We start from the raw sequence: 25,046 nt of genomic DNA, 5'->3' as shown, positions 1-25,046 counted from the left end.
GAAAAGGTCTAAATCTACGAAGGGAGTGAAAATAAGATTGCTGTGAGCTCGCATCCGGGAGACAGTGGGTTCGAACCCAACTGTCGGCAGCCATGAATATGGTTTTCCGTGGTTTCCCATTTTCACACCAGGCAAATGCTGGGGCTCTACCTTAATTAAGGCCACGGCCGCTTCCTTCCCATTCCTAGGCCGTTCCTGTCCCATCCGACGCCATAAGACCTAGCTGTGTCGGTGGGACGTAAAGCAACTAACAAAAAAAAGGACTCCCTAGGCCTCACAAACCTTAATACCTTGAGGGTCGGAAGAGAACAAGGGTTGACCAAGGGTGGTCGGATAGGGTAGATGAAAGTGAGGATCCTGGCACAAGTAAATGGAAGCAATACCAAGACTCAGGTCGGGGCCCCGTGGCTGCCAACTTATACTCCATAGTTGACAGACCCATGAGGTTTACCATTTAAGCCGCCCCTTAACACAAGCAGGGGATACCGTGGATATATTCTACCAACCGTCAGCTATACGGGGAGGGTTGATTAAATCCCATGGCCACGTGTACTTCTCCAGATGATACGTTTACACATGTTTCGATTTCCCCATGAGGAATCAAACCCATGTCTTTCCAGGTGAGTCGAGCACCTCGCCTCAGATATGAACTTCTCCTACCTCTCAAGAATAATACAGCTTTTAAGTGCGTTTCATGCCCACAGGTACATAAGTGTTGGCATGAAGAGGTGTCTTCTTGCCCTCAAAAATGAAAGCAAAAACGACGACAGATTTTGTACGTAGTGACTGTTAAAGTGAGGTCACCGTCGGTGGGTGTTGATGTTAAATTACTTTATAGTTCCTTACTCTACTAATCGTATCATAATATGAAAACACCTGTATCAGCAAGTGATTGTGATTGGTTATCAGGTAGAACCATAAGCTCCGTTCCGCCAATTACACAGAGCCAAGCTTGGCCGCTCATAGTGTATTGTCTACATATTTCACATGCTCTCGTTATGCAATTATTTCATTAGCGAAACACAACACAGGTGATAATTAAGGGAATATCACCCATTACTATGCAAGTACCTGTACATGGGCAATTTTGGATGTTCCTACTGCATCTGTTTATTAGCTGAGAGATGATTGTAGATTAACAGACTGTGAGAAGAGTTTCCTCCTATTCCGCAAGTAAGTGTCGGTTTATTATGGGAGTGCAATTTACAGCTCTGCCAACCAGCTAGGTGGTCTTCGCCAGGGTTGCCAGACGTGCAGTGCTTTACGAGACAGTCCCGAATTTACGATCAATGTCCTTCTGTTCCATGTAAGTTGCTTAAGGAATTCTGATAGGCTCTTATTTTCAAAATCACATTTATATATTTTCCTTGCCATCTCGACCCTATTATTCTTATTCTACCGAGCGAGTTAGTTGAGCGGCAAGGGTCGCGCAGCTGTGGGTTTGTATTCGGGGGATAGTGGGTTCGAACCCCACCTTCGGCAGCCCTGTAAATGATTTTCCTGGTTTCCCATTTCCACACAAAGCAAACGCTGGGGTTGTACCTTAATTCAGGCCACGGCCGCTACCTTCCCATTCCTAGCGTTTTTCTCAGCGCTCCGTCGCCGAAAAAATCTTCGATGTGTTAGTGCGGCGTTAAAACAAGAAGCATAAAAAGTATTCTTCTGCCACTTTCTTTCATAGCCTATGGACTTCGCCCTGTTTAAAGGCCGGAAGCCCCTCCTAACACCAATCCTATGTAGTAAGATGTATTCATTATTTCTTGTTTCAGAGTGGGTTAGTGGTGTAAGGTGAGGTGATATGTGTGTATGAAGTGGTGTGTATTGAGATAAGTCACAAGGCTTACATCTCCAATCCGATCGGGAATCAAACTCGGGTGCTTATGAACCGCAGACTGCGCTGCTGACAATTCAGCGCTTCGGAGCTTCACTCTTCTAACAATATCGTGGTACGAATTTAACAGAAAAAGAACCTTTGTAGTATACAGCTTACTAAAGACCTTGGTCTGCCAATACGATTGCTGCCCACCCAGATGGCCTGCAGATATTGAACTTCGACATCATCAGTGTGATGACATCCTCAGCCATAATTCCAGGCTTTCGGAACTGTGTCTGTGCTTCTCATGTCAGCTGGCTTCTCCTCTGATCTCACAAAACTACTTGAACCCCTGTACAGCCCTCAGTACGGGATTAAACTTTTTGGATGAGTCAGGAATCAAACCTAGGGCTTCCTAGTAAGAGCAGACTCGTTATCCCACATCACGGGGTTGGCCTGAAATGAATCTAGTTGGAAATTAAAACACAACTTGATATCTTGGAATTTTGTGTCACACTAAATATCGAGGCGCAAGTCGTCGTTAAATAAAATAAGAATCGTATGGCATCAGGTAACGTGTGCAAGCATTTTCATTTGGCACCATTTAGGCTGCCTACCTGTCAGTTTCAACGTTCCATTTTACTCCACCAGGTGGATGAGAAACGGATCTCAGCTGGGCGATCTACGGCTGAAAAGGAAAGTGAAATGGCGTATGGCTTTTAGTGCCGGGAGTGTCCGAGGACAAGTTCGGGTCGCCAGGTGCAGGTCTTTTGATTTGACTCCCGTAGGCGACCTCCGCGTCGTGATGGGGATGAAATGATGAAGACGACACATACACCCAGCACGCGTGCCACAGAAATTAACCAATGAACGTTAAAATTCCCGACCCTGCCGGAAATCGAACCCGGGACGCCTGTGACCAAAGGCCAGCATGCTAATCATTTACCCATGGAGCCGGACTGATCTACGGCTCAGTTTCAATTACTTTTGTCGGGTAAACAACAAGTACATCATCACAGATCTTTCACATTCTGACATCGTACGAAGTGGAGGGCCGAATGGACTTCTTTTGACATAAATATGTCTCATTGTTGGGGGTCATCTGAACATTTGCGCCACGAAATTAGCTATAGAAATTTTGTGACTCGATGTTACCTAACAACCGTGAAGATTGTGATGTAAAGTGGCTATGACTGGCAGACATGATTTTTTTCCAAAGAAAAATTTTGACACCTATTTTTTTTTATATCCGACTACCTCTAACTGATTTGAATCCGCGATCTTGCAATCCAGATGCAAAGAAAGAAAACAATAATGGACAACTATAAGGTCTACTCATCGGCAGCTTAATGGAAGCTCATTATTTGGTGTCATCCTATCATCTTCTTACTTGCCTTTTTCCTGTTTGAAGTATTGTGGTGTTAAGATGTGATGATATTTTCTATAACTAAATGATAATAAATTCTACATCATTAAGGCAAATAGAAAGCGAGGGCGATATCGACTTTTTTTAATTGAGTGGTTCTTTTCGATTGTAAAAATATATAAATTTTGCGTATTGCTAGTACCATCTGCTACTACTAAGATTTTAACCGGTCTGATAGTGATGAAACAGCGTAGGTTTTATTTCAATATACAGAACTAAGAAAATTGTTTTCTGATTAGAATACATATCTTTTATGTGTTTTTTACATACACCTATATAAAGTATAGTTATTCCTTATGTTTCAAAATATTTGTCCCGTATCCTCATCTGGTCCGCCTCTGTGGTGTAGTGGTTAGCGTGATTAGCTGCCACCCCCGGAGGTCCGGGTTCGATTCCCGGCTCTGCCACTAAATTTTGAAAAAGTGGTACGAGGGCTGGAACGGGGTCCACTCAGCCTCGGGAGGTCAACTGAGTAGAGGTGGGTTCGATTCCCACCTCAGCCATCCTGGAAGTGGTTTTCCGTGGTTTCCCACTTCTCCTCCAGGCAAATGCCGGGTTGGTACCTAACTTAAGGCCACGGCCGCTTCCTTCCCTCTTCCTTGCCTATCCCTTCCAATCTTCCCATCCCTCCACAAGGCCCCTGTTCAACGCAGTAGCTGAGGCCGCCTGGGCGAGGTACTGGTCATACTCCCCAGTTGTATCCCGCGACCAAGAGTCTGAAGCTCCAGGACACTGCCCTTGAGGCGGTAGAGGTGGGATCCCTCGCTAAGTCCGAGGGAAAAACCGAACCTGGAGAGTAAACAGATGATGATGATGATGATGATGATGATGATGATGATGATGATTATCCTCATCTGACATCTTAGGACAACTCAGTCATTTTACGAGAATAGTGTCACATGATATCGCTGAAAAGAGAATGTCTCAGAATGGTCAATAGTAAAGGAACATCAAACTCAAAGTTAATAATAATAATAATAATAATAATAATAATAATAATAATAATAATAATAATAATAATAATAATAATAATAATAATAATAATAATCGTGAGAAGAAAATCATTTTACTGTACATCAACCACACCTTTCTACGTATACTGTATATGGATTCAGCTCGGTTAGCGTCTCGAAAAGGCCTAATTCCCTTCTTGCTACCACACATTGGGCCTGTTTAGTGAGAGAAAGCTGTGAGATTATAGCTTTTCACAAACCCGGAGTGATCTAACTAGAAGTCTGTTGAAAACAGAAGTACGAAGCCTAGATATCGTCGTTCCGCCTATAAAAACCGCTATGTGATATTATTTCAGCTTAGAACTCTGACCAGAAAGGTGCTGTCATCTAAGGTTCAGTATAACATGAATTATATCAATGAATTTTCGTTTGAAGTGATACATGTACTGCGGGTCAGTATTTCTTCCCCCGACATTGTCACATAACGGAGTAATTCCAGGGGCAACGACGATATTCCGATCTAGAAGAATGTGTTAAGGAACTTGGCTTGCATTAAAAAGAGAATCACGCTTATGCCACTAAGTTTTAAGCTGTCGAGACAACGTCAACAAGATGGAATGAGGTAACTGTAAGCTCAATGTAGTCGCATTGTGGCACTCTTCCAACAACCATTACAAACCCCCTATACATAGCAGATATAACCTAACTTTCTTCAGCTCATCCTAGTTATTTTAGAGGTCGCTAGAACCAACCTGGTTGATGTTTGGTTTTGACCACGAGTTTAGAGCCAGATGACCATCCCTTCTGATTCCACGAGAAACTTCAGATGAGATTTCCACACTCAACCGTCTGAGCGGATACTTGTTGCTATGCGTCTGAGGTAATCACGCCTCCCTCACATTGATACTTTATTAACATTACTATTATGTCCGACTCCATGGCTAAATGGCTAATGTGCTGGCATTTGGTTCAAATGGTCTCGGGTTCGATTCCCGATTTGAATCTTCATTGGTTAATTCCGATGGTTCGGGGGCTGGGTGTGTGTGTGCTGTCTTCAACATTAGAATTCATCATGGGTTGAGCCCTGTTCTCACAGATGTGCAGGTCGCCTATCAGACGTCAACTCGAAAATCTTCAGGTCTTTCCGGACGCCACACGTCATTAAATTAATTACCCTTATTATTGATGGATTGATTGATTGATTGATTGATTGATTGATTGATTGATTGATTGATTGATTGATTGATTGATTGATTGATTGATTGATTGATTGATTACTTTCTATGGCTGTTCCCTTAAATATTTTCGTCCATACAGTCCTTGTATCGATCAGATTTTACATGTGTACTTCACGAAGGCTATAGATGAAAACGCTTTTTTAAAGTCACTAAACCGCTGTGAGCTTGCAACCGGGAGATAGTGGGTTCGAACCCCACTGTCGGCAGCCCTGAAGATTGTTTTCCGTGATTTCCCATTTTCACATCAGGTAAATGCTGGGGCTGTACCACGGCCGCTTCCTTCCCACTCCTAGGCCTTTCCTATGGCATCGTCGCCATAAGACCCATCTGTGTCGGTGCGACGTAAAGCAACTAGCAAAAAAAAGTCACTAAACCAAAAAGTCAGTTATATTATTACCTTTCACCGTCACATGTATCTCGAAGTGGCCGTAATAGTAGTCCACTGAGCAAGTCCATAGATTCTAGCCTGTCATTAATTAAGATATTTTAATACTTGACAATGAAACTGGTGTGAACACTGTAACAGCCACACCCGAGCTTGACATTAAACTTCACTTAATACTGTGGAGGCGATAATTGCTACGTGCTAGGATCATTAATAATGTGTATCCCACCTGCCCGTTGTTTGTCAGCAAACAGAGTGCGGGTGTTAGTCGTGGATAGCATCTTGAAGGAACTGACAGGGGGGTCAAACAACTTCTGTCGTCTTTCAGCTGATTATACGGGATGAGTGACCAAAACCTGTCGCGTAGAAAATTATCAGAGTTTTGTTCAGAAACTTTCACTCTTACGGTGGAAGTAAAAGGTTAAGAATCGGACGTGAAAGCAAACATTCTTTTGGCTGTAAATCGATCAAGAGGATTAAAATTATGAGTTTAGGACGAAGTTGAGAATAGAAAAATACAGGAACAAACTCCACTTCTTCATGCACTGACTTCATATCGATGGACTATCTCCTCATCAGTACTAGTTGAAATGAAATGGCGTATGGCTTTTAGTGCCGGGAGTGTCCGAGGACAAGTTCGGCTCGCCCAGATGCAGGTCTTTTGATCTGATGCCCGTAGGTGACCTGCGCGTCGTGATGAGGATGAAATGATGATGAAGACGACACACACACCCAGCCCCCGTGCCAGAGAAATTAACCAATGATGGTTAAAATTCCCGACCCTGCCTGGAATCGAACCCGGGACCCCTGTGGCCAAAGGCCAGCACGCTAACCATTTAGCCATGGAGCCGGACAACCGCCATACCATATTGAATACACCGGTTCTCGTCCGATCACCGCAGTTAAGCAACATTGGGCGAGGTCAGTACTTGGATGGGTGACTGCTTGGGAACACCACGTGCCGTTGGCTCAATTCACTTTGTCCGACTCGTCAAATAGAAAGACCTTCACCTGGCGAGCCGAACCCGTCCTGGGATATCCCGGCACTAAAAGCCATACGTGATTTCAGTACTAGTTCTTCCATATCCTTTTCATCTCAGTCTCCAACTGGAAGGGAAGAGACTAGAAGGTACAGTTTTATACAGATGGGAGAAGACTAGGAACATCAGACAAACACAGACGAAGGAAAACAGCACAATGTATCAATATAATAAATGGGACAGATGACGAGAAACCTATCTATATACTTATAGAGTTGGCCGTGCGGTTAGGGGCGCTCAGCTGTGCGCTTGGATTTGGGAGATAGTGGGTTCGAACTCCCACTGTCGGCAATCCTGAAGATGGTTTCCCGTAGTTTTCCATTTTCACGCCAGGCAAATGCTGGGTCCTAAGGCCACGACCGCTTCTTTCCCACTCCTAGCCCTGTCCTATCCCATCTTCGCCATAAGACCTATCTGTGTCGGTGCGACGTAAATCTAATTGTAAAGAAAACCGTATCTATGTTAAGATGGTAGGATGAATATGTGGAGATTATCCTTGGCTCTTTATTGTATTGTTCACTCTTCCAATATTTCCCTCTTATAGTGTTCATCGTAAGATGTGTTCCTATACAAATTCATATCTTTCGATTTATGAATTTATACTCGATACGCCCCCGATTTGTTTTCTTCCAAAACTTGCAAGAAGAAGTGTACTAAACTAGAATTTCGCAATTAACATTTAAAATTGATAAAATACATATTTCAGATTATATATTAACATTACTGCATTTCCTAGTGTAAGTGGTAGCAGTGTTAATACTTATTTCTGTAGTTTCCTTCCCGGCAATGAAATATAATCCATAGATTTAATGAAGTTATGTACTTGCAGTACATTTATTACCGTGTTGTGATTCACGTGCTAGACAGCTCGCTAACACTGTGTATCTCCCCTACCAGATAAAACACCCATTTTTGTCTTTTGTTTCCTATCCCATCACTACATCTGATTCCCCCAGTACCTACCAACCTAGAACACTATTGGATGCATTCAAAATAGCATCCACGCTGAGCATGAATATACTGTTAGTAATTCAACCCGGTCACACAGACTATCAAATGCTGATTCATTTCAGTCTGACTTCCCTCTGCAGATCAGTGGTAGAGCATGGGATATCAGAACGCAAGTTCGCGTGCTCAGTTCTGTGGAAGATTTCAGTAGGACGGAATGACGTCCATTCAGTACTCGACGTCGTACTATGATGCTATGTAAGGGATCTCTGGTACAACATTTAGTGTTTACATCGAAATTGACACGCAGGCAAGCTAAACTGTGTTAATACCTGCACATGGTAGTTGAGGTCATGCATATGTTGTTTACAATTTGTTTTACGTCGCACCGACAAATGGCGACGATGGGATAGGAAAGGGCTAGGAGTGGGAAGGAATTGACTGTGGTCTTAATTAAGGTGTCATTTACCTGGTCTAAAAGTGGGAAACCACGGAAAATCATCTTCAGGGCTGCCGACAGTGGGATTAGAGCCCACTATATCCCGAATGCAAGCTGATAGCTACGTGACTCAAACCGCGAAGATACTTGCTCGGTTTTTATTATTATTACTATTATTATTATTATTATTATTATTATTATTATTATTATTATTATTATTATTACACATGCTCTTGGGACATGGTAGCCAACAGTTCCTTGTAGGCTTCTTAGAATATGTTAAGACCGAGCTCGATAGCTACAGTCGCTTAAGTGCGGCCAGTATCCAGTATTCGGGAGATAGTAGGTTCGAACCCCGCTGTCGGCAGCCCTGAAAAATGGTTTTCCGTGGTTTCCCATTTTCACACCAGGCAAATGCTGGGGCAGTACCTTAGTTAAAGCCAGGGCCGCTTCCTTCCCACTCCTAGCCATTTCCTATCCCATCGTCGCCATAAGACCTATCTGTGTCGGTGCGACGTAAAGCAACTAGAAAAAAAAAGAATATGTTAATTTCTTTAATGCATTAAATGCCTTTTTTGTAGTGATTTAACTTTTGTGGAAACATGTCACAGCACAAATTCACATATTTGAGCACATTTTAAAATAATTCACTTAATTCGGGTGGTATAGACCATTGCAAATGGGACGCTATGTAGACCGTACGGGAAGTAATAAGTAGTTTACTTAATACTTAATACAGAATATTTCTATCGATAACAGAATATCTGTTTTAAGGACTCCGTTATTCATGTTGGCTTACACAAAAAATTTGTGTGTTAAAACTATTTGTATGATAAATTCAAAGGTAAAACTGTAAAGTATATGAAAATATAATAACTGAATTTGTGCTGTTGAAAGTATGGAAGCTGTAGCAGGATACAGTTGTCCAGTTGATGATAGTTAAATTGCGAATTTTGAGCTTATTGGTGGTGGTGGTGATTGTTTTAAGAGGAAGTACAACTGGGCAACCATCCTCTATATAAAACTAATCAGAGAGAAAAGGAAGGAATCCGACACTTCGAAAAATGAACGTATCGGCCAAAAGGAAGACAAGGGCTTCGAAGGGCGAGAAAATGAAAGATCCTAGGCCTCGCAACCTGATACCATCGGGGTCGGAAAACAACAAGAATTGACCAAGGGAGGTCGTATAGGATAGATGAAAGTGAGGAACCTAGCACAAGTAAGTGGGAGCAATGCAGGACTCAGCTAAGGGCCCAGTGGTCACCAACACACACTTCCTTTTAGTCGCTTTTACGATCCATACTCATTGCCGAACAATGAACTCATTTCTTGCAACAAGAAAACACCTAACATCCTACAGTACTTTATACCATTCGGTGATACATTAATAATAATGAGACCTTAATATTAGTTTTAAAATAGGGTTAAAACCCTAGAAGTGCCGAATGTTTTTCCCTAAATGCCAGACCATTTTCACATGTATTACACATTTATGTTTTTAACAAATTTAAGCACGTTTAGATACAGAAAAGTTAGGCGTGCAGCACACCATATTACTCAGAAAGCTAGTGAGGAATGCGTGATGGAAGACTTGAAGCTTCCTCTTCAATGTCTTACTTATTAAAATAGCGTAAGTGAGCGATAAATGATGTTATGACTGATTAAGCGAATGCATGTACTATGCGTCGCGCGTGCGACGTCGGCATTCTAGTGACACTCTATTAAGTCGCAAGCGCGACGTTTGGCAGTTCTGGGATTAAGACGCTGTCTTCAGTGGGTTAATGATGGGTGTCACAGTGATGTCTATACTGGTAGCGGTAACCTATAGCCTAATGAGAAAATTGTGCAGCCGGGTCACATCAAAGGAATGTTAATATCGTTGTCCTCAATCCTGCTAGAGTGGAGATATTTAGACGTTTCTTGAGAAATTGTTATGTGTGTGAGAAAGTGCGGCTTGTTGCATTCTTTTGCTGATATCAGCCCCGCCTGGCTCCAACGTTCTGCAAGTATTTTAGCTCAGACAGGTCAATTCGTGTGAACTTGTCGGCTGACTTGTATCGATGGCGCCGTGTCACGTAGACAGAAAGGAATTCTGATAGAGCATGGTCAGCAAGCAGCTGTGAAATGATACACCTTTTTTGTTCTTGAGCATAGCTGTAAGTTTGCGTCTGGGAGATAGCAGATTTGAGTCCGGCCGTCAGCAGCCCTGAAGTATTATAAGTTTCCAGGAAGAAAGGGTCCGCCTCCATAGCGTAACGGTTAGTGTTATTAGCTGCCATCCTTGGGGGCCTGGGTTCGATTCCCGGTACTGCCAGAAATTTAAAAATGGCAGGAGGGCTGGTATGTGGTTAAAATGGTACATGCAGCTCACCTCCAATGGGGGTGTGCCTGAAAAGAGCTGCACCACCTCGGGATGAGGACACGAGTTTACTACTTGAAGAAAAAATATTTAACACGACAATAGAGCTACAAACACGGGTCTCTCACGACCTGCCCACCTGGAAACCTTCAGCACGCTGCGCCGGTGTTGATAGATCTAAAAATAATATTTTAGAAAATATGACTCAAGGCATGCTGCAGATACCCTAATTAGAGCAACGGCTACTACCTTCTGTGCGTTCTACATCTTGGAGTTAACGGAAACCTGTATGTACTGGTGTAACATTGTCCAGCAACAATTTAATCAATACCGGGCGAGTTGGCCGTGCGGTTAGGGGCGTGCAGCGGTGAGCATGCATCCGGAAGATAGTGGGTTCGAACCCCACTGTCGGCAGTCTTGAATATGGTTTTCCGTTGTTTCCCATTTTCACACAAGTCAAGTGCTCGGGCTTTACCTTAATTAAGGCAACGCCCGCTTCCATCCCACTCCTAGGCCTTTCCTATCCCATCGTCACCGTAAGACCAATCTGTGTCGGTGCGACATAAAGCAAACTGAAAAAAATCACTATTCACTCTACCACCTAAGTCTACAGTAGCAATACAAACGCGACGTTGCTAGGAGCAAAAAATATTAGAAGGCCTAGTACACTTGTTTCTAGCTTCTCTATTGCAGAAGTATTTCGTCTTTCTTTCTTTAGTTACCACGGCTGGAATCAAGGCACATTCCCGGGATTTGCCTGGGTTGAAAATGGCAAACCAGGACTACCAACCATAGATTTCGAGCCCCTGTCTTCCGAATGAAAGCTTACAGCTACATGTTCCGTACAGCATAGCCTGATCACTCTGTCTCTCTTCACTTTTTATCGGTTTTAAAAGACACCGAAATTCCGGATTTGGCTTACTTTCTTTTTTTCAATTTGCTTTACATCGCACCGGCACAGATAGGTCTTAGGCGACGATGGGATAGGAAATGGCTAGGAGTGGGGAGAAAGAGACCGTGGCCTGAATTCAGATATAAGCCCAGCATTTCCCTGGTGTTAAATGGGAAACCACGGAAAACCATCTTCGGTGCTGCCGACGGTTGGGGCTCGAAGCCACTATCTCCCGAATGCAAGATGACAACTAAGTGACCAAAACCACGTAGCCACTCACTCTGTCCAGATTATTATTATTATTATTATTATTATTATTATTATTATTATTATTATTATTATTATTATTATTATTATTAATAATAATATCTCACACTCTATCACAGCCAACGGCCGTAGCCGTGTTGAAACACCGGATCCCGTGAGATCTCTGAAGTTAAGCAACATTGGGCGTGGTCAGGAGTTGGAAGGGTTGCCACGCGCTGTTGGTGGGGGGTAAGGGAATGGAGGAGCGGAAAGGAACAGGCCACCCTACCGCACGTAAACGCCGGCTCAAGAACACCTCTGCGGAGGTTCGGACCTGCCTTGGGGCAGTATAACCCTTACCTTCCCTCTATCACAGACCGTCCGTATAATATTTATGGGATATGTGTTCGTAATTCGTTTTCTGATTATTTCTTGTAACATTTGGTAATTGGGGTCCGCCTTTGTGGTGTAGTGGTTAGCGTGCTTAGCTGCCACCCCCGGAGGTCCGGGTTCGATTCCGGCTCTGCCACGAAATTTGAAAAGTGGTACGAGGGCTGGAACGGGGTCCACTCAGCCTCGGGAGATCAACTGAGTAGAGGTGGGTTCAGTTCCCACCTCAGCCATCCTGAAAGTGGTTTTCCGTGGTTTCCCACTTCTCCTCCAGGCGAATGCCGGGATGGTACCTAACTTAAGGCCACGGCCGCTTCCTTCCCTCTTCCTTGCCTATCCCTTCCAATCTTCCTATCCCTCCACAAGGCCCCTGTTCAGCATAGCAGGTGAGGCCGCCTGGGCGAGGTACTGGTCATACTCCCCAGTTGTATCCCCCGACCAAGAGTCTGAAGCTCCAGGACACTGCCCTTGAGGCGGTAGAGGTGGGATCCCTCGCTAAGTCCGAGGGAAAAACCGAACCTGGAGGGTAAACAGATGATGATGATGAACATTTGGCAATTGGAATATCTTTGGTATTTTTTATTACTAACCAAAATGAACTGCATTTAACAGTTATGGCCATCCGTGATTGAGAGAGAAAAGTATTCTATTTATTCGTTCGTTCGTTTTAGTATATTGTCACTTCGGACTGACTACGCTGTGTCTTCCGGAAACTTCTGAAACAGTACATTTTCCTAATACTGTAAATGTTTTCTCTTCTTCAAGATATTTGACTCACATTTATTACTAATGGTACTACGTTCTTGTCACAGGTAGTAGACAGGTTCCGTACTATCACAACTGGAAGAAACTAATAACCTGTGTCAATAAGTCGTTTGTAAAATAATGTGCGTATGTAGTAGGTTCTAAGATTAAGACACAACCTCGAGTATTTAAGGTATCAACAATATCCAGAAAGTATTTCGGCGAACCGTAATACAATATATGTTACCTTTGTGGAACAAGAAGGAATATGCTGATTGTTTATAACGAATGGTAGGTACTGTATCGTCACATCCCCCTTTGTATGAGGATTGTCGTAGGAGGCTCAGGTTCCCGCGAGCACTGCTGCCAGCAAATGAGGACACAATAAAAGCAGAACAAACCGCAAACAGCGGCCAGATAGAGCAATCCGATACTGCTGTGAAATGCACCCGAGTGAGACCTGTGTACCAGAGTATGCTCCAAATAATGACTCCTTGTTCTGGGGCGGCAAAGGGGTGGGGTCTTTTCACGCCCTATGTGTTGTAGGGTGGGTGTGGGTGGAGAGAAAAGTACTTCTCGATCGGCGATGACAGCTGAAATAGACAGCTCCCGAGATTTTTCTTGCTGTACTGCGAAACCGATGCCCATCCCTAGAGCTTACTAGAGATGTTATTATGAAAATAGTATAGATGAGAAATTCAGTACACAAAATAAATAACTTCATCAGATAGGCTATGAAAATGAAATCTAAATTGTCCAAAAATTAACAATTTATACAAAATATCAACTGCTTAGTGTGGGGATTGTTAGCTTTCGGCACATTGAAGAACACCCATAAACACAATTCTGACACCCTAGGGATTTGTTAAGGTCGTTAACTCTTAGAATGGACTTTAAATAATAATAATAATAATAATAATAATAATAATAATAATAATAATAATAATAATAATAATAATAATAATAATAATAATAATAATAACCGACAAGTTTTCTGATAATAATAACCGACAGGTTTACTGATGCCGTACGGAAAAGGCGCCTTAATTTCTATGGCCATATCTACAGAATGAACAGTGACAGACTGACTAAAAGATTATTTAAGTAATCAACTCAAAGAAGGTCAAAATAAAGTGGCTAGAAGAAACTAAGGCGGACCTCCAAGAAATAAATATCACAGACGACATCATGGAAAATCGTAGAGCTTTTAGAACAAAAGTAGCCAATCATAAATTTAGGGAGAAACCAAAAAAGACAACTGGTAGGAAGTGGTCGACAGAACGTAAGATGCAACACAGTGCATTCATGAAGAGATTTTGGGAGGATAAGAAGGCACAAACCATCAAACCAACTAACAAGTTCAAACGCGCTCTATGAATGGGCATAACGGAGAAAGAAAGAAAGAAAGAAAGAATAATAATAATAACAATAATAATGTAGATCGAATCACGAGTGAAGAGGTACGGAATCGAATTGGTGAGAGGAGATCGATTTGGCATAAGGACTTTCCCATTTTCACACCAGGCAAATGCCGGGGCTGTACCTTAATTAAGGCCACGGCCGCTTCCTTCCAATTCCTAGGCCTTCCCTACACCATCGTCGCCATAAGACGTATCTGTGTCGGTGCGACGTAAAGCAAATAGCAAAAAAAAAAAAAAAAAAAAAAAAAAAATTAAAATTGGTGAACATTCCGTAATTAATAGAGTAATGAGATTACACATCAGTATTTTCTCAATATAATTTAAACGACATCATAAAATTGAAACACCCCAACATCAGCTTTGCAAATCGTGTTACTCGAAACTTCCTCTGTCTTAAATTTTTTTTGCTATTTTACGTCTCACCGACACAGATAGGTCTTATGGCGACGATGGGCTAGGAACGGCCTAGGAGTGGAAAGGGAGCGGCCGTGGCCTTAATTAAGGTAGGGTACGTGGTGTGAAAATGGGGAACCACGGAAAACCATCTTCAGGGCTGCCGACAGTGGGGTTCGAACCCACTATCTCCCGGATGCAAGCTCACAGCTGCGCGCCCCTAACCGCACGGCCAACTCGCCCGGTCTTAATAATTTTATAGTTATCTTAAGTTTCTTATTATTTAACAATAATACCTTGTATTGAGCCATGATATTAAAACGTTATATTAGAATTCCTCTACTTGTTTTGTAAGTCTGTCAGGGCTCATTCTTTTGATTTTATTACAGGCCGAATATTAAGTTATTTGCGTCGTTCCTGTTGTTATCAGTTCTGACGTTCGGCGAACAATGACGAAGATTGAGGCAGATCCCATTCTAGGAAATGAGCAGGAATCGAACAAAAATGTCGTTGTTGTGCAGCTTTATGCTGGTGGTTTAGTAGGAAGCTGCATGAGTCATGCTGGACGAGCATGGAAAGGATTTCGCAATTGACCGCCTCTCTTACGTTACTGAACACATTACTAGTTATGAATAATTTTCTTATTAAGAAAGCAGTTAGTTTCACGAACTACATCCTTACGAGAAGTGTGCTGCAGTTGGTAGACATGTTATAAATACGAATTGCTAACAGGGCAGAGGTGAGTAATTCTCCCTTTCTCTCAGCTGAGTTGCTCACGTGTTTACAAACTATGTTTTTTACTATTTGTTTTACCCCACACCGATGCAGCGGTAACGATGAGATAGGATGAGGCTAGGACTCGGAAGGAAGCGGCCGTAGCCGTAATTAAGGTACAGCCAGGGATTTTGCCTGGTGTGAAAGTAAGAAACCACAGAAATCCATATTCATGACTGCCGACAATGGGGTTCGAATCCACTGTCTCTCGGATGCAACCTCGCAGCTACGCCCGGCGTAGCCAACTCACTTGGTTTTGTAAACTATAACATAGCTCTACGAAGTAGGTTTTTAAAAATAGACTGCGATCTCTGCTACTTTAACTGGCCACAAGAGGGTTTCGGAACAGTGATCTTCAGAAGTTCGTTAACGTGCCATAATTCAGTGAGATGGAGTTATGGCATTTAAATACCCTTAAATACCACACACACTGCCTAGATTGATCAGCTTCTAAACCTTAAGCGCAAAGGTCGGCTGAATTTCAAATTTTCTTGACAGGAGATTATGTACCTTCGAGTGTAGTTCTGAAAGATCAAGCCACATTATTATTATTATTATTATTATTATTATTATTATTATTATTATTATTATTATTATTATTATTATTATTATTATTAATGTTGATGTTGTTCGTTATACGGACTGAGTAGCTGGCTTTCTAAACTCAAATTGATCACTTCAATCCCGCCTTGGTCCAGTAAAATTAGAATGTGCTCAAATACACCAGCCCCTTTGCCGGTTGATTTACCGATACGTAAAAGGAATCCTCCGGAAGTCACTTCCAGCACCTCGGCGGCTCCTAAAGCGTAAAAGCATTTACTGCGACATAAAACCCCATCATTATACTCGAAAATTCATTATTCATAGTTGTTTATTGCAAACTAATTAGTTCAGTCGGTTATCCGAATCTCTGAACGTATTCTTAATGATAAAAGCAAATCACAGAGATTTTGGTACTGGCCTTAGAGTTCTTTGGAGTAGTGGATGATAAAGTCTTTCAGTTTTCGCAACCTTTACTGCCGGCTGCCTTTTCTACCATGAATTAATTAAACTGATACTTCTAGTAGGTTGAGTAAACCTCAGGGCCATTTGCTTCTCCAAAAGTAACAAACTCATTTATAAATTTTCAATTTTCTTGAAATGATCGGGTCGTAAATTTCCTTTGAATGTATTTCATTTTTTGTTATGACGTAGCCTATTGTGTGGTCATACTAAACTGAAATATAGCCGAGTCCAGCTCCATTTACTTTCTACATTCACACTTAGTCGCTCCTGGAGGTAGCCTACCTGAAAACTTGAGAAAAATGTGCAAATACACCAAGGTTAATCTTATAAGGTCTGCCATAAAGAAATTCCAGGGAGCTAATGTGACCGGAAGAAAACCTGAGGGAAGAGTATGCGGTGTTTTAAGGATAAGCATGTGATGACATCGACTATTTAATTCTACTTAGGATACTTCGAATGTTATAATTGTATGGAATGTACAGATTTGCGCGGTCCGACTGGGTATTGTTCTGTGCTGCAGTGTGGCTTATCTTAGTAACTAGGGGCGGAGCTATAGTGATGTGGCTCTTGGAATACTCCGCGAGCACGTTTATGCGCCGCGCCTTGTACTGCCCACCTACTGCTGACTATTATTACAATACAGTATTTGTTGGCTGAGGTTAATGCCACTTTAGCTAACAATCGAAAAGACGCAATACATACAGTAATGTGTGATAACATTGGCGATGAAATAGGGTCCTGTATATTGCCTAATGGAAGCCTCCGTGGCTCAGGCGGCAGTGTGTCGACCTCTCACCGCTGGATACCGTGGTTTAAATCCCGATCACTCCATGTGAGATTTGTGCTGGACAAAGCGGAGACGGGACAGGTTTTTCTCCGGGTACTCCGGTTTTCCCTGTCATCTTTCATTCCAGCAACATTCTCCATTAACATTTCATTTCATCTGTCAGTTATTTATCATTGCCCCAGAAGAGTGCGACAGGCTTCGGTAGCCGGCACATTTCCTATCCTTGCCGCTAGATGGGGCTTCATTCATTCCATTCATGACCCGGTCGAATGACTGGAAACAGGCTGTGGATTTTCATTTTCATATTGCCTTATGTTAGCCCCGTGACGTAAGGGTACCAGTCTGCCTCTCATCTGGAGACCATGTGTCCGATTCTCAGCCAAATCAGAAATTTTAATTCTTGAATAGCGGTCACGCAGCCTCGTGAGACCATCTGAAGTGCTGCTGATATGAGATGCAACGAACTCAGTCACAAAAGCCAAGCATTATGGCGGAGGATGTCATCACTCATCACACTGACCACGTGTCACTTCTCTATCTGTAGGTCATCTGGCTAGACGTCCGACTCGTTGGCTGAATGGTAAGCGTACTGGCCTTCGGTTCAGAGGGTCCCGGGTTCGATTCCCGGATGGGTCGGGGATTTTGACCTTCATTGGTTAATTCCAGTAGCCCGGGGGCTGGGTGTTTGTGCTGTCCCCAACATCCCTGCAACTCGCACACCACACATAACACTATCCTCCACCACAATGACACGCAGTTACCTCCCCATGGCAGATGCCACACACCCTCATCGGAGGGTCTGCCTTACAAGGGCTGCACTCGGCTAGAAATAGCCACACGAAATTATTATTATCTGGCTAGACGGTAGTGGTCTTGCTAAGACAAGGTCCAAAATGGGCAGTACGTAGCACGGGATTTTACGTTGGATATTAACTCGAGATTAAGCGGAAATGCTGGGCGAAAATAACAAATTTTACACAACATATAACAGAGGACAAGGAAAAGTGATATTTCTGACCCAGTTGCTCTCGGGATGTGGAGGATTAAGACCCATATTTTCTTGAGCTCAAGAGAAGTACTCGTAGATAGAAGAAAATGGTTAGCACTCAACCTAAAAGATCATCTTCACCCTAGGTGGATATCTATCGATTAAGGCAAATAACACGAGTTGAACGGCTATCTGAATCGTCCTGGAAAGTGGAGGAATGTTCTTAACTCTGTAGTACTGTCGAGTTTCGAGCATCCGTATTTTCAGTGGAAAAAATAACGCCATATGGGTTGAACCATATTGACTGTTATATTGCTGGGGAATCAATCGTCTTGTTTACCGAATCTTTCTTTCTTTCTTTCTTTCTTTCTTTCTTTCTTTCTTTCTTCCTAATCACTTTAATCCATACTTTCGTTTCTCTTCAGCATTAGTGTTCAATTACTCCAATTAATTATTGTTATTCATAAGATAGGTTGTTTACAGTTCTTGACCAGCTATTTACATCCAGATGTTTCACAACTGTTAGAACTAAATCCTCTTTATATAGTGTTGATTTTGTGTCTGTATATCGGGCAGTCAGCGGCTGATTAGATCCTGAAAATACACCAGCTGAAGAGAAACGAAAGTACGGATTAAGGTGATTAGGAAGAAAATAAGAAAGAAAGAAAGAAAGAAAGAAAGAAAGAAAGAAAGAAAGAAAGAAAAGAGCCCATGCCAGTCTACACGGAAGGACCAAACTTTCAGGACTTACTTCTTACACGTAGAAGAAGAAAATAAGTATATGGACAAGGGTCCGGAACTCTTTTTCTACAACTCTACGTAGTACTTTTATCAGTCGATCACTACTGATCAGCATTTATGGCATTCGCCCAGGTGGGATATTCCCTACCTCTTGTTTTCCTAGTTTTATCTTAAAAGAATGCAAATAAATTGGAAATTTATTGAACATCCCCCTTGGTAAGTTATTCCAATTCCTAACTCCCTTCCTATAAACGAATATTTGCCCCAATTTTTCCTCTTGAATTCCAGATTTATTTTATCTTGTATCTTCAAACTTATTCGTCTACTGATGTCATTCCACGTCATCTTTCCACTGACAGCTTGGAACATACCACTTAGTCGAGCAGCTCGTCTCCTTTCGACCAAGTCTTCCGAGCCCAAACTTTGCAAAGTTATTGTAACGCTACTCTTTTCCCGGAAATCACCCAGAACAATCGAGCTACTTTTCTTTGGAATTTTTCCAGTTCTTGACTTAAGTAAACCTGGTGAGGTTCCCATACACTGGAACCATACTCTAATTGGGGTCTTACCAGAGACTTATATGCCTTCTCCTTTACATCCTTACTACAACCCTTAAATACCCTCATAACCATGTGCAGAGATATGTACCCTTTATTTACAATCATGTATGTGTGATTACCCCAATGAAGATCTTTGCTTATATTAACACCTAGGTTCTTACAATGATCCCCAAAAGGAACTTTCACCCCATCAACACAGTAATTAAAACTGAGAGGACTTTTCCTATTTGTGAAAATTACAACCTAAGTTTTAACCCCGTTTATCGTCATCTGTCCATCTCACGTCATCGAGGTCATTTTGCAGTTGCTCACAATCTTGTAACTTATTTATTACTCTGTACAGAACAACATCATCTACAAAAAGCCTTATCTCTGATTCCACTTCTTTACACATATCATTGATATATACAAGAAAACATAAAGTTCTAATCATACTGCCTTGAGGAATTCTCCTCTTAATTATTACAGCAAAGCAAAGCAGTCACCTCCGTACAGGCCATGAAGGCCTTTGGAGGAGTGGAAGGTAAAGGTTCCCACCATTGTTAACCTCGACACGTGAAGGGGTAGAATGGTTAGCTCTACGCCCGGCCGCCTTTGCTCCCAGGAATTAACCTGGTACTCATTTTTGGTGCATGCTGAGTGAACCTCAGGGCCATATGCACCCCCGGAAGTGGAAATCTCGTTTCTTAAATTGTATGACTTCCTGACGGGGATTCGAATCCACGTCCTTCCGGGCGAACCTCTTAATTATTACAGGGACAAATAAAGCTCTGTCTACTCTAATTCTCTGAGTTCTGTTTTCTAGAAACCTAGCCACCTATTCGGTCACTCTTTTGTCAAGTCCAGTTGCACTCATTTTTGTCAGTAGTCTCCCATGATCCACCGTATCAAATGATTTAGACAGGTCAATCGCGATACAGTTCATTTGACCTTCTGAATCCAATATATCTTCTATATCTTGCTGGAATCCTACTAGTTGAGCTTCAGTGGAAAAACCTTTCCTAAACCCGAACTGCCTTCTATCGAACCAATTATTAATTTCGCAATCATGTCTAATGTAATCAGAAAGAATGCTTTCCCAAAGCTTACGTGCAATGCATGTCAAACTGACTGGCCTGTAATTTTCAGCCTTGTGTCTATCATCCTTTATACACACGGGCTACTATAGCAACTCTCCATTCATTTAGTATAACTCCTTCATGCAAACAATAATCAAATAAGTACTTCAGATATGGTACTATATCCCAACCCACTGTCCTGAAACATGGGAAACACATAGGAACGGAACGTACCAGCATACCGCAGGACACTATTTCTTAGCTGAAATGTTGAAAATGCCCTCTGTAACATTGATACTTCCACCAACCCGCCGTATGCACTGATGTCAGTGAACAACACACGACTGTCAGTCTTGAAAAATATGTCAAGTCTTCAAGTCACAGATTTCTGAGTTATTTAGACATTGAAATCTGCGAGCTAAGTACTGCACAACGAATTCTATACGCATCTTGTATTTCTTGTAACACATTCCTTAGTTCACTAAATTACCTCTAGAGAATTGAATCAATTTTAATATATGTGGTAGATATCGTGCATCTCCCGTGTACGTAGTTGCAGGAAAACTCCGCTTAACCCAAAACAGTGGCATACTAAGCCACGAATAATTAGCGGTACGTTGGCCATTCTATTTTCTTCTGCCAATTTCGAAGAAACCTAAGAGGATTGAATGTCAGGTTGTTACCACCAAACTGGAACAGGGAGATCATTTCAGTTATTTGAGATGCGTATACTCGGAGGATGGTAACACACTGAGTGAAATTGAATGAAGGTGCAGCGCATTTAGTGTTGCACAGTTAATGATTTCGCTGTTGCGATCGACGATATTCTATAAGAAAGAAGTCGGTCCCCGGATGAAAATATATTTACAATGGTCTGTCTTTAAAATGACTTATTCATAACTTAACAAACATGAAAGTAGCGATCATTATTGCTGTTATAAACAGATAGGACACAAACAGGAGGTTTAAATAAATCTGCATCAAAAATAAACCGGATGGATGAAGCTGTACGCATAAACCAGCTTTAGTGCGTGGGTTATGTGAATGTGAAGCAAATGTGGGGGGGGGGGGTGTTTGTAGGATATTTTCCCTATGAAGTTAATGGACTCGAACATGGAGGGTAAGAAAAGTTGAGGGAGACCAAGGCGGGGATGGTTAAAGTCAGTATAAGAGGCCACAGAGCTAGTTGCAAAGAGAGGATTGTGGCGGCACATAGTTTTGCATAGGTTTGCAGACTGAATATTGAATGACATATCAGTGTGTAATGTATGTCAATACATGTCAGTGTTTATGATATGCGAATAAAGCAAAAAAAAAAAAAAAGATGCGTTGAGTTTTTTTCTGTTATTCCACCACAGTGCTTAGGGCAAGCGCCAGCCAACGGCACTGCACAGCCTGCCAGGAACAGAACTGACCTAGCCGTTCGGTTACTTCGAGCTCACAATAGCTCGTGTCAAATTGAAACAGTTGAGAATTAAATGAACTGGTAAAATAAAAGGTAAGTCAGCGTTATATTTAGACCTTCTCTTAGAGTGTGGTGAGAACTGACTGCTCGGCCCCACGCTGCGGTAGATAAGAAAGTCTGGCAGGCGCTAGAACAGGTGCTCCTTGCAATTACAAGGTTTGGCACGGAGCGCGCTGCATGATCATTTACCTGCACGTAGTTCATAATTGAATTCGTTAATGACCTCTTTCTCAAGTACGGAGGCCGCAGTTACAACTACTCAGCGATCAGAACGTTTATTGTCCAGTGAGACTTCGAAGTCCAGCTGAATTGTTCAAGAGCATATTCTCCTCCTAGCTCTTGATTCATAAACGGAACATGATTGAAAACTCACCGCGGGGCGAGCGTATATAGGTAGAACCACCATCTCAATACGAGCAGGATATCCCACCCAATGCTATAGAAGACGTAACGTCTGTTACGGCCAGCGGCCATGTTGCTGGACGTATAGCATTGGGAACATTCAATTAACATATAGATCTAGAAAAGGTATTCGATAATGTTGATTGGACCAAGCTATTTACGATTCTTAAGGTGATTGGGATCAGATACCGAGAAAGAAGAATTATCTACAATCTGTATAAAAATCAATCTGCAGTGATAAGGATCGAGGGCTTTGAAAAAGAAGCAGCAATCCAGAAAGGAGAGAGGCAAGGCTGCAGTTTGTCCCCCCTCCTTTTCAATGTTTACATAGAACAGGCAGTAAAGGAAATCAAAGAGGAATTTGGAAAGGGGATCACAATCCAAGGAGAGGAAATCAAAACCTTGAGATTTGCCGATGACATTGTTATTTTATCTGAGACTGCAGAAGATCTTGAGAAGCTGCTGAATGGTATGGACGAAGTCTTGGGTAAGGAGTACAAGATGAAAATAAATAAGTCCAAAACAAAAGTAATGGAGTGCAGTCGAACGAAGGCAGGTGATGCAGGAAATATTAAATTAGGAAATGAAGTCTTAAAGGAAGTAAATGAATATTGTTACTTGGGTAGTAAAATAACTAACGATGGCAGAAGTGAGGAGGACATAAAATGCAGATTAGCACAAGCGAGGAAGAGCTTTCTTAAGAAAAGAAATTTGCTCACTTCAGACATTGATATAGGAATTAGAAAGATGTTTTTGAAGACTTTCGTGTGGAGTGTGGCATTGTATGGAAGTGAAACATGGACGATAACTAGCTCAGAAAGAAAGAGAATAGAAGCTTTTGAAATGTGGTGTTACAGAAGGATGTTGACGGTGAGATTAATAGATCGGATCACGAATGAAGGGATACTGAGTCGAATTGGCGAGAGGAGATCGATTTGGCTAAATTTGACGAGAAGAAGAGATAGAATGATAGGACACATCTTAAGACACCCAGGACTTGTTCAGTTGGTTTTTGAAGGAAGTGTTGGTGGTAAGAACGGTAGGGGTAGACCAAGGTATGAATATGACAAGCAGATTAGAGCATATGTAAGATGCAATAGTTATGTAGAAATGAAAAGGTTAGCACAGGATAGGGCGGCATGGAGAGCTGCAACAAACCAGTCTATGGACTGATGACTCAAACAACAACACAAATTTAAATGGTACAACACGTACTTCAATATGTTCATGTGTATTTTGATATACGATAAGGGGTTGGCCAACCAACACCTTGTTATTTAGTTTCATCACCCAACTAATAGTATATTTCTCGAGTTTGCTCTACATCCTGCCTGTGTGTCAGCAATGTACGTGAGCCTTGGAATTAGCAAAGAGAAAAGGACTGTGCACAATTTCTCCGCTCAGTCCTACGGACCATTGTACAAACAAGCGATTTATTGCTCCCGGAAATAACACATGTATCCTATCCATAATACGATCGAATTAGAGGGTTATGTCACGTGGTCTGCAGTGGTAGAAAGTTAAATAAACGCAGTAAACCACGATTGAAAACTCTGGCAGGGATATTATATTAACTTGCGAGATGGAAGTACTATTGTTTAGTACTACACTTCTAGCAAATAACTTGTGCGTTGTCTTCGCGGCTGAGTTGGTGATGTACTCGGCGCCTGTTGTATCTGTGTATAGGTAGTGTCGTGGTTCGAATCAACCTAATGCAGTGTTTCCAATGACTGGCGTGCCCCATTGTACCACGGTGATTGTAATGATTATTGTTTTAAGAGGAATTACAACTGGGCAACCATCCTCTATTAACACTAATTAGGTAGAAAAATGGAATGGATCCGACACTTAGAGAAATGAAGATATCGACGAAAGAAAGATAAAGGCCAAGAAGGGCGTGAAAATGAAAGACTCTCTAGGTTTCGCAAACCTAATACCGCCATGTCGGAAAAGAACACAGGTTGACCAAGGGAGGTCGGATAGGATAGAAAGTGAGGAGCCTAGCACAATCAAGGGGAAGCGATGCCAGGACTCAGCTAAAGGCGCCGTGGTCGCCAACCCACGCTCCCACGTTAAGAGACCATTGGGCCGCTTTCAGGCACCTCTTACGACAGGCAAGGAATACCGTGCATGTCATTCTACCGACCCCACCCATTGCAACGAGGACACAATGTTTACCTACACCAACCAGGTCACATGCCAGCACTTTTTCATTCACTCACAATTTATTCCAGAGACGAGTACGTTGATATGTTGCTCATTTATGAAGGAACAAGCGAGAACATATTCGCAACGCTTGCATCACGAGCGGTTTCCTAACAGAAGACTACCGACTACCAATACGTTTCGTTCCGAAACCTTGAACGATGATTGCGCTCAGTTTTGGGACACTTGGAAAGCGACCTCCTGTTAGAGGTGCTCCTATAACGTCTGGTTCAAATGAAGAAGCTAGTTTGGACGCTTCCGGAATAATTCTCACATTAGGTTTCTGTTTTTTTTTTTTTTTTTTTTTTTTTTTTTTTTTTTTTTTTTTTGCAAGTTGCTTTACGTCGCACGACACAAATAGGTCTAATGTCGAC

At 42.2% G+C, this 25,046-nt stretch overlaps 1 protein-coding gene and 1 non-coding gene across 2 annotated transcripts in view; both read left to right on the top strand.

Annotated features, from left to right (window-relative positions):
- The window catches only part of LOC136864849 (homeobox protein six1a), a 384,817-nt gene that overhangs the window by 293,789 nt on the left and 65,982 nt on the right, over positions 1-25,046 (top strand). The gene's annotated exons all lie outside the window — the stretch shown is intronic.
- LOC136859462 (5S ribosomal RNA) lies at positions 6,667-6,785 on the top strand. The gene has a single exon (XR_010859025.1). It is a non-coding gene; the product is annotated as a 5S ribosomal RNA (ribosomal RNA).

Source organism: Anabrus simplex, chromosome 1 (genome assembly GCF_040414725.1).
Source record: "Anabrus simplex isolate iqAnaSimp1 chromosome 1, ASM4041472v1, whole genome shotgun sequence".
Lineage (NCBI taxonomy): Eukaryota > Metazoa > Arthropoda > Insecta > Orthoptera > Tettigoniidae > Anabrus > Anabrus simplex.
The sequence above is the reverse complement of the archived record's forward strand: the minus strand, read 5'-3'. Positions and strand labels throughout refer to the sequence as shown.